The sequence below is a fragment of the Coptis chinensis genome, chromosome 8 (genome assembly GCF_015680905.1).
Source record: "Coptis chinensis isolate HL-2020 chromosome 8, ASM1568090v1, whole genome shotgun sequence".
NCBI lineage: Eukaryota > Viridiplantae > Streptophyta > Magnoliopsida > Ranunculales > Ranunculaceae > Coptis > Coptis chinensis.
Window position 1 is genome coordinate 85,219,813 of NC_141463.1, and position 10,159 is coordinate 85,229,971.

Below are 10,159 nucleotides of genomic sequence, written 5' to 3' on the forward strand. Positions count from 1 at the left end.
TATTAATGTATTTCTTAGTGTATATCACAAAATCATTTGTTAACACCTTATTAATGCTACAGACGATGACAATTTAGCAGACGAGATGTTTACGGATCAACAGAACAATCAAGACAAAGTTGTCACCAATAGTAAGTTCTAATTGTATTATTGTTTTGCTAAATTAATTTATATTATTAACATGTGTGCATTTTCATTTTCAGGAAAATTCTCTACGTCGTGGAATTTTGGAGGACCTTCAAGTGTCTACTCTCACTGTGGTGCTATACTTTGGCATGAGGAGAGGAACACAAAATATAAGAGACCCAAGAATCCAAAGTTCACCATCTGTTGCCAACAAGGGAAGGTAAAATTGTCATTACTAAAAGAACCTCCAAGTTTTATAAAGCAGCTCATGGACTACAATGGGAGACCTAGATCAAGAAAATTCAGAGAAAACATACGGTCATACAATACGATGTTTGCTATGACGTCTATGGGTGGAAAAATAGACAAAGATATAAACAAAAAAGGTTGTGGACCCTATGTTTTCAAATTGACTGGGCAAAAGCATCATAAAATAGGTTCTTTACTGCCAATGTCAGGCCAGAAGCCAAGATTTGCTCAGTTATATATACATGACACAGAAAACGAAGTTCAACACCGAGTGGATTTTTTGAAAAGAAAAGAAAAGGAAGATCCGAAAAACATAGATAAAGAAATTGTTGACGGATTGTGTCACACCCCAAATTTCCAGAAAAATTAAAACTGATATTCAATCATCTGGAAACCCAGGGTGAAACAAAACCCACTAACATATTATCAACCACAATATTTAAAATCTAAGATCAAATTAAAACTGAAAGAACAACGCTTCATTTACAAATAAATTTTTTACTAACCAACTCTATTACCTTTGTTTCAATTCAAAACTATACACTTTCGAAAAACTTAAACCAGAAGACTCCAAGAGCAAATCCAAGTCACGTGTCTTCATCCACTGCACTCCACCATCTATGTTCCCAAGAACATACCCACGTTGCAAAACAAAGCAAACATGGGTCAGCAAATTGAATTTGCTGGTATGAGTAGACTAACAACAAAATATATATAATAATCTTTCAAATGAATAATATAACATTACAAACAATTTCAACTTGGAAGACAATATAGTTCGTTTTTTTCCAAAAAAAGCGGTGTAGTTTCTTCCCAAGTAAGATTTCACCCCAACATACAAATTCCAAGAATCTCATATAATAGTACTCGTCATTCCCACTTTCCAAAATAACTCACAATACAATACCACTTACATTTCATTTATTAACTGCACATATGATAACCTAATTAAATATGAGTTTGGTATACCTTACCTTTAAGCCAACACGTCGTCTTAGGGTAGGATATTTACGTCCCTGCAGAAAAGATTAATAGATCCTACCCTCCTGCAAAACAGAGTTAGACATCACAATAAATTGATTTATCTCAGCCAGTCAAAATTTCATTCATGACCACACCTCCTTTAAGACATTTAAGTCTAATTGATATAACCTGGTTCGTCCCGCATATTCGGGGAATACCACTTATCATAATACCTATATTAAGGGTAGTCATTCATATGACATCATTACGTTATAAAGTTTGCGTGCATAATCATAGATCTCGGACTATCACAAGTCATTAATAGTTTAAGTAATAACATATCAAGTTATAGTCAATTCACAATCACATAGAACTCACAATCATTTACTAGTATTATTCACCGTCACACTTCATATCCATAACATCACACAATTCATATACTTTTACTTTTAGTATCACTTTCGTCTACTTATGAGAAGCGAGGAAAAGTCACAACCAAGGAGTACATTCATCCCCCTTGTGAGTATCAACTTATACAAACCATGTATATATTTCTCATAAGAAATCATATACATCACATACAATAACTCCATCACACGTAAAATCAATATTTTTACTTTGCTTATTAATTATCTTGTTGACTCCTTTATTCAAAGACACAATTGACCTTTAGTTCCTACTCCACGATTTGCACTACACACATTTGCCAAATCACACATATCCGTCTTCACTCACACCGAAAGTACCACTACAAGACATACGTCCCAAGCGGGATATAAGCCTCCGTGAAACATACTTTCATCTTGTAAACTCGTAACTTGTGAGTCCGCCACCATCTCGGGCTTTCCATACACATAATCACAAAGCCTCCTTTGGGCATAACAAAATATCAGGTCATTCATGGCACATTCAATGAATACCTTGGGTCATTCCCGCCACATTCAAGGAATACCCATCATCATAACACTAACGGGTCATTCATGGCACATTCAATGAATACCCCGAGTCATTCCCGCCACATTCAAGGAATACCCAAACCTACATTCCCGTACATTCAAGGAATACGACCAACCCATGGCTTAATACCTTAGTTCCTCTCTAGGGCAGTCAAACGATTGGGTCATTCATGGCATATTCAATGAATACCCCGGGTCATTCATGGCACATTCAATGAATACCCATCTATCACATGACATCACAAGTCATAAACATTTCTTTTCATTACCAAATCGAGCGTGGAGAGTTCTAAAGATGTGGCGACACATTAAAACATTATTATCACTTATAATTATACTAGCATTACTCATGTCAAAATAGACCACACATGCAAAGAGTCACTTTCGGCGTCAAGGCAAATCAAGCACTTAAATATCATTAAATGTAAAACGGACTTATAATCAAACAAATACAATTTATATAACCATACTCATATATACAATATCGTAAACAAATAGTTCATTAGCTCAAATTCAAGTCCACACACACTAATGTCTAAAACATATCCACATATACTAAAGTCTATATTCATATACAACTTCTATCTCCCACATATATATTTATGTAGTCTCAAAACAATGGTAATTTCTAACATAATCACATAGTTATCACACAAACTAATATATATATTATAGATATAGTGTAGTGGTGCACACTTTTGCTCAAAGTCCTTTCACATTATCCAAATCTTTCAAGATTGGAATCAAGCCTTCGTAGTTCTTACATCGTACATAATAAATGCTAAGGTTTTTCCTACATTCATCCAAATGACATGTAACTTAATTATTTAGAAACTAAGGTATTTAGATATACTTTTTTTTCATGTAGAACTTCGAAGTCCCAACCTTAGCCCATCTAAAAGAAAATTTAGGTTGAAAACGGTCAAAATCCTAATTTCAAAGAAATGGGATTTCGACGGGATATCTTTCGAATGGAACAACTCTTTCCACGGGGGTATCCAAACGATCGAAGCTTTTTTGTGTCGCGAAAAGCGACGATTTACGAGAACTTACTTTCTCTTGTTTAACATCAAATCTAAATTAGATAATTTACCAACCAAGTTATACAATATCCGACAGTATTTTATTACTATATATATATCCATATAAGCAAACATATGAAAAACTGGAAAAGTCAACATTCACAGTCAACGGTCAACAGTCAAAGTCAACGGTCAAAGGTCAACACCTCATGGTCAAGGTCAAACTCAACATGTCATGGTCAAAGTCAAACTGTCCTAGTCAAAGTCAAACTGTCCAAGTCAAAGTCAAAGGTGAAAGTCAACCGTCCATGGTCAAAGGTCAAAGTCAACGGTCGATGGTCAAAGTCAAACTGTCCTAGTCAAAGTCAAACTGACAAAGTCAAACTGTCCAAGTCAAAGTCAAAGGTGAAAGTCAACCGTCCATGGTCAAAGGTCAAAGTCAACGGTCGATGGTCAAAGTCAAACCGTCTAGTCAAAGTCAAAGTCAAACCTGGCGTTTCCGTGTGTTTGATGCGGGTTCAGAGTCATAGCCATGGTTCATGGCTAAGGTCAAAGGTGCATGGTTCACGGCTCGTGACTAAGGAAATGGTTCGGACCCAACTCGCCAAGCCCAAACCTTAGAACCCGGAGGTCTAAAAGCCCACTTATTTATTCTACCTGACCCAATTGGATCTATATTAAATTATATGGACTGGCCCAAGCAATATTAGAAACGGGCCCAAAAACAGTTAAGTGGTTCGGTCCAAAAATACAAATGAAACGGGCCCATAGACTAATATTAGAACTGGTCCCAAAACTTACTTAAACTGGGCCCAAACTAAACTTAATTACACTGGTCCAAAGATTACAAAACAAATAGAAAAGGGCCCAACCCAAACACTTAAACATTTCGGCCCAACAATCTAAACCGGCCCAATAGAAACAACCAAGGCCCAAGGCCCAAATCGAAATGGTCATCTTCCTCACCCATTTCTCCTCCTCCGGAAAGACTAAAACCGCCACCACCAAAACCGATCGTCTCCCCTTTCAACACATCGGTTTAACTTCAATTTGAACAACCCAACACCTTTAACAAAAGCAAAACCGAAAATCATAAAAACCACAAACTATTCCTAAATCTAGATTCGGAATTTCATTACCATTAGAGCTTGTTCCAAGCTCAAACCGGCAAACCCCACCACTCTACAACACTCAATCAAACAACAACCAACCCAACCTTTCTCAAACCAACAAAACCAAACCAACAAAATTACAAAGTTTGCAACCACAAGATGATGGCGGAATAATGGCGTTAGGCGCCATTAAAGCCTCCCTCAAATCTTCAACGCCCCTCGATCGACTAACCACCCCCATCCAAGTCACAATACACAATAATTTAACTAACAAGAAAAATTATCAATACGATTTCTCTGTTTGGCTTTTTAGCTATGAGCAGTGTATAATCTTCCACTATCATCGACCCACACGACCCACACTATTCCCATACCACCACGAAGATCGCAAAGATTTCAATACTGAGAGAAAGATTTATTGCTTTGAGGCTTTAGCCATTAACAACCAGTAGGAGTTTCGATGGTTTAATAGTTAAATTCAAAATCCGGAATTTAATAAAATTTAATAACACAATGGCACGAATTCCAATACAGATAATGAGCAGTATAAAAACGAAACAGTATACGTTGATGTAGGTAAACTACAAATCTGGTGAAATAGCCAAATAGCTACTCACCTGTATGAACAGCTCGACGAATCCTCCTAGCCCGATTCGTCGCGCTCCAATGCTCCAGCAAACCAGCTTCTCTCTGCCTCCATTTTTTAATATATTATATTATCTTCTGAACCCTATTTTCTAGAAAAAGTGTTTATATACTTGCGTCCGAAACCCAAGCCCAACACAGACTCGGGCCCAAAACCAGGCCCACGTATCCCGAGTCCAATCCGACGAATTTTTTAAAATAAACAATTAAATTAATTAATTAAATAGAAAAATACGTATAAAAAACACGGGGTGTTATAGATTGATAAAAATGTTCAATGTTGAGAATAATCTGATAAAATCTTTCAGAACAACAAGAGAAAGATTCCGAGAGTCTGATTTGATCCACGTGCGCTTGAGAATCATCGGAACACGAAACAAGGATGCAAGGCAGTACAACATACCAGAGGCAGCAAAAGTTGCTAGATTAATTGTTGGAGACGGACATGAAAATAATAACGGTAGAGACGTAATTGTCGAGAAAAGATCAGAAGGCTTAAAAAGGATGAATGAGTTACAACCAAGCTTTATGGCTATGTAGTATCCTATTCTTTTTCCATTTGGAGAAGACGGTTTCTATTTGCAGATTTTAAAAAATAATGTACGTGGAGGTAAGCTGACAAAACACAATACATTAAGCATTAGAGAATTCTATGCTTACAGGCTTCAACATAGAAAAAAAATGGAGGATTAATCGATGAGAGGTGGACGCCTTTTGAGCCGATTAGTTGTTGATGCGTAAAACAAACGTGGTGGAACTCCGCCTACGTTGGATACGTGATAACCATAAAAAGATCAGATCAGAATTGTACCAAGGTCTCCAAGATGCAGTTGTTGTCGGAGACACAACACCAACTTCAGTTGGAAAAAGATTAGTTCTACCTTTTAGAGTAGACTGTAAGATAAAAAAAATAAAATAAAATAAACGTGGATAACTAGAAAAAGAATTTACAATTCTTCAATGCTTCCTTTCCAAATTTTGAGTATATTTATCATACTCAAAGTCGTAGCATTGCTTGATGAAATTATCAATAATGATCAACCAAACCAGAAATAGCAGTACTGCCAGAGTGCCAATGGCGAGTGTTTTTGAATTGTTGAATAGTAAATAAATATCGCTATGTGGAACTCACGATATTTATTTAATATCGTGTACGTGTTTCTAATTAGTTGGAATTTGGATTACACGTACATGGAATTCAGATACTAATTATTATCATTGTTGAATATTAAAGAAATATCGCTATGTGGAACTCACGATATTTCTTGGCATATTACTTTAGCAGATATAATTAACAAATGTATTGGTAAATGCCATATCCGGAATATTGCATCGGCACGATAGTAGATATTATGCCAACATGTATATAAACTTATTCACAATTTAACGTACTAATTATGTTTAATTTTTTGTGCAGCAAAATGGATGATGATAAAATATTTCCTATTTCAAGGAAAGCAATATTGAATCAGATACTAATGCATAACGAAATTTATACACCACCAGTTTACAAAACGGAAATTATAGGCGATAGATTTGGATCTAATATGACTATAGACGTTCCTATTTTACAAGGAATATTTAAAAAATATTGTGACGACTATGATAATTTTTCAACATTGCAAACATGTTATGGAACTCTAGAAGAAACACAAAATATAGCTGAAAATCAAGCTGCACAGGCTGCTCTCATATCACTTCGTGAATTGTACCAATTCGAAGTCAGAGATTTCAACTTCAAAGAACTTAGCCATATACGACAACAACTTAAAGAAGCAAGGAGCGAAATCAATCATCTGCGTCAGATTCATGAAGAAGCTACAAACGAAATCATACAACTTCAAGAAGCCAATGAACAGTTTCATGAAATAAATCAAGAACTGCATGTTGATATTATGCACGTTGGGCAAGAAAATAGAGAATATATTACGAACATCATTTGCTAATGTTGACATGACGAGTGGTGAAGTTGTTAAGATAATCAACATTAGTGATGATGATGATCAATAGAATAAATTTTAATGGAACTATTACTTATTTTAGGAGTAATAATTAGGTTATAGATTGTGCCAAGTTTTAAGCTTATCAAGCACGCAAATATATGCTTAAATTTATTACATGTTTGTGATTTATTACGCAATAATTTCTTAATTAGTTAAATTACATGATAATACACTTACTCCTATTACACAATGTTGGAAATGAAATTTCTCAATTAGTTAAATTACATGATAATACCCTTACTCCTATTACACAATGCTGGAAATGAAAATTTCATAAAAGAACCCGGGCATATGCCCGGGTATAATACCTAGTCTATATACTAAAGCAGAGACCTTTAAAAGAGGATTTTCTCTCTCCTATGTGACACTCTAATATGAGAGTTAACCTTTTCTCTATTCTATGTGGCAATTCCACGTACATGGAATCTCTTTGGAGACTTTGAGTGTATTTATAATTCCTATATTTGGAGAGTTTGAGTGTATTTTCAATTCTTATATATTTGATCAAAAAAAAAAAAAAAATTGCTAAAAAATAAATGATTTGTAGAAAATAATTTCCTATTACAAATCAAACACTTTTAGTGTTCCAATTTTTATATATTTGATCAAATAAAAAAAAATTGCTAAAAAATAGGTGATTTGTAAAAACTAATTCCCTATTACAAATCATACAATTTTAGTGTTTATGATAAAGCACTGACTTATTTCAAATATATCCTTAACACATCATAAAAACATAGTTAAAAACAATTATACAAAAAATAACATCACAAAATATATAATAGAAAATAAAAATAATAATAATAATAACGGCAAAACAATAATGACAAATATTTTAAAATATGTATAATACTGAATAAAACTAACGTCAAAAAACAATTAATGAGGAACCGAAAACTGGATGCATACGTATCGAACTAACCTCAAATAATATTTAATGGAAAATCAAAAACTGAATGCAAATGCAATCATTAAACAAATCTTAAAAAGTAATTAATAGCAAATCGAAATATGGATACAACTGCATTAAACTAACCTCAAATAATAATTAATGGAAAATCAAAACTTGGATGCAAATACATCATATTAACATCAAAAAATAATTGTCGGAAAATCGGAAAATGGATGCAAATGCATTGAGCTAACCCTCAAAGATTAAATTAACGAGAAATCGGAAACTAGATGCAACTACATTAAACTAACCTCAAAGAAAAATTAATTATAAATTGAAAACATAATGCAAATGCGTGGAACTAATTTTAAAAAATAATTAACGAGAAATCGGAAACCGGATGCAATTGCATTGAACTAATCTCAAAAAATACACTGGATGCAAAACCTCAAAAAATAATTAACGGGAAATCGGAAACTGGTTGCAAATTCATTGAACTAACCTCAAACAATAATTAACAAAAAATCAGAAACTATATGCAAATGCAACTTTATCAAATAATAAACGAAAAATTGGAAACTGGATGCAAATGCATTAAACTAATTTCACGTAATAATTAATTCGAAAAATCAGAAACTGGATGCAAATGCATTGAATCGACCTCAAAGAACAATTAACAGGTGAAATTGGATGTAAATGTATTGAACTAACCGAAAAAAGAATAATTAAGAAATCGAAACCGGATGCAACCGCATTGAACCGATCTCAAAAAATAAATAACAGGGAATAGAAAATTGGATGCAAAACTGCATTGAACTAACCTCAAAATATAAATAACGGAAAATCGAACCCAGATGCAAATGCATTGAACTAACCTCAAAATATAGTTGGGTTATATGTTATGGGAATGTCTCGATAAATATAGTTTTGCATTTAAAATGATGTTTATATTATGTCTTTCTGTATGATTGAGAACTCATTGCTATTCGAGTAGCTTCAATATATATGAACTTCTTATTATTAGGCAATCTCATAAAACTTCAATCAAACTTCAATTATTAAACAACAAAATAAAGTTGAAGGGTTTTATCAAAGGCGAGTTATGTTTTTTTTAATGGAGAGTGAGATTTTCACGTTATAAAAAATTTGGTTTAGTGATCAATATAATATCAATATATAATAGTTTTACATATTTGCAAATATTTTTTCAGAATAATTAATATAACATCACCCGTTCGTAATTTTCACATAATAGTTATTTTCACATAATGAGTCATGCATAATTTAAAGAATAATTAACGGAAATCGGGAACTGGATAATCTTCGATGATCCCACATAGTAAATTAAGCATAATTTATTTTTTATGTCATGTTTGCAAGGACACTATGATAGAACATAAAATTGATAGTTTACCTACGAAATGAACAATGAAACTCAAAACGTAAGTAAACTAAAACTTTCAACGTGTCTATGTTTATCAAAGTTTCTACTCTCAATTCTATCGAGATAGAGTGGAGTAACAAATTCGTTCCACTCCTAGTGCTCTAGCATGGAATGTTTTCTAGTCTAATTAGTCGGTCTTAAGTCTAATGAGAGCTTTTACTGAAGGGTGTTATACTCACGATACCTATATGAAATTGATTATGTTGAATTTAACTACGAATGCTATGGAAATATGATTGTTTTTGAATCTAGATAAATGATTAGAGGGGAATCGAATCCACCTCGAATCCAACTTAATAACCTAGCATAGATTCTTGTATCTCGATTCTTACATTCTTACGGCAAGAAATTCAAGTTTTAATCCCTAGTGTTCATGGCATTTCTACCGAATACTAACTAGCATGTGAGGTCGTCCACCCATTCTCATGGCGAATCACGACCTTCTAGATTGGAATAGATTCTACAATGCTTCTACACTATACAACTAAGTTTTCATCAAAGCTTCATCAACCCCTCTAATGGAGGTTTTAGCCTTGAGTCATCAACCTATCATTTCCCATTGAATTATAACTACACATCATATTAAAATTCTAACTTAACTAATTTAACTAACAATAATTAAAATCTAATTAACAACTAAGAAATGATAATCAACAAGAATTAAAACTAGATCTAATAGATTGAAATAACAAAAGCCGAAATGAAAAGAATAATCACTATTTTATTTATCTAATGAATGATATTCAA

At 33.5% G+C, this 10,159-nt stretch overlaps 1 long non-coding RNA gene across 1 annotated transcript; it reads right to left on the minus strand.

Annotated features, from left to right (window-relative positions):
- Nucleotides 1–857: 857 nt before the first annotated feature.
- Nucleotides 858–5,233, minus strand: LOC147483760 (uncharacterized). Its single transcript, XR_015206522.1, has 2 exons — nucleotides 5,046–5,233; nucleotides 858–993 (listed from the first exon to the last, which is right to left on the minus strand). It is a non-coding gene; the product is annotated as an uncharacterized LOC147483760 (long non-coding RNA).
- Between the last annotated feature and the right edge of the window lie 4,926 nt (nucleotides 5,234–10,159).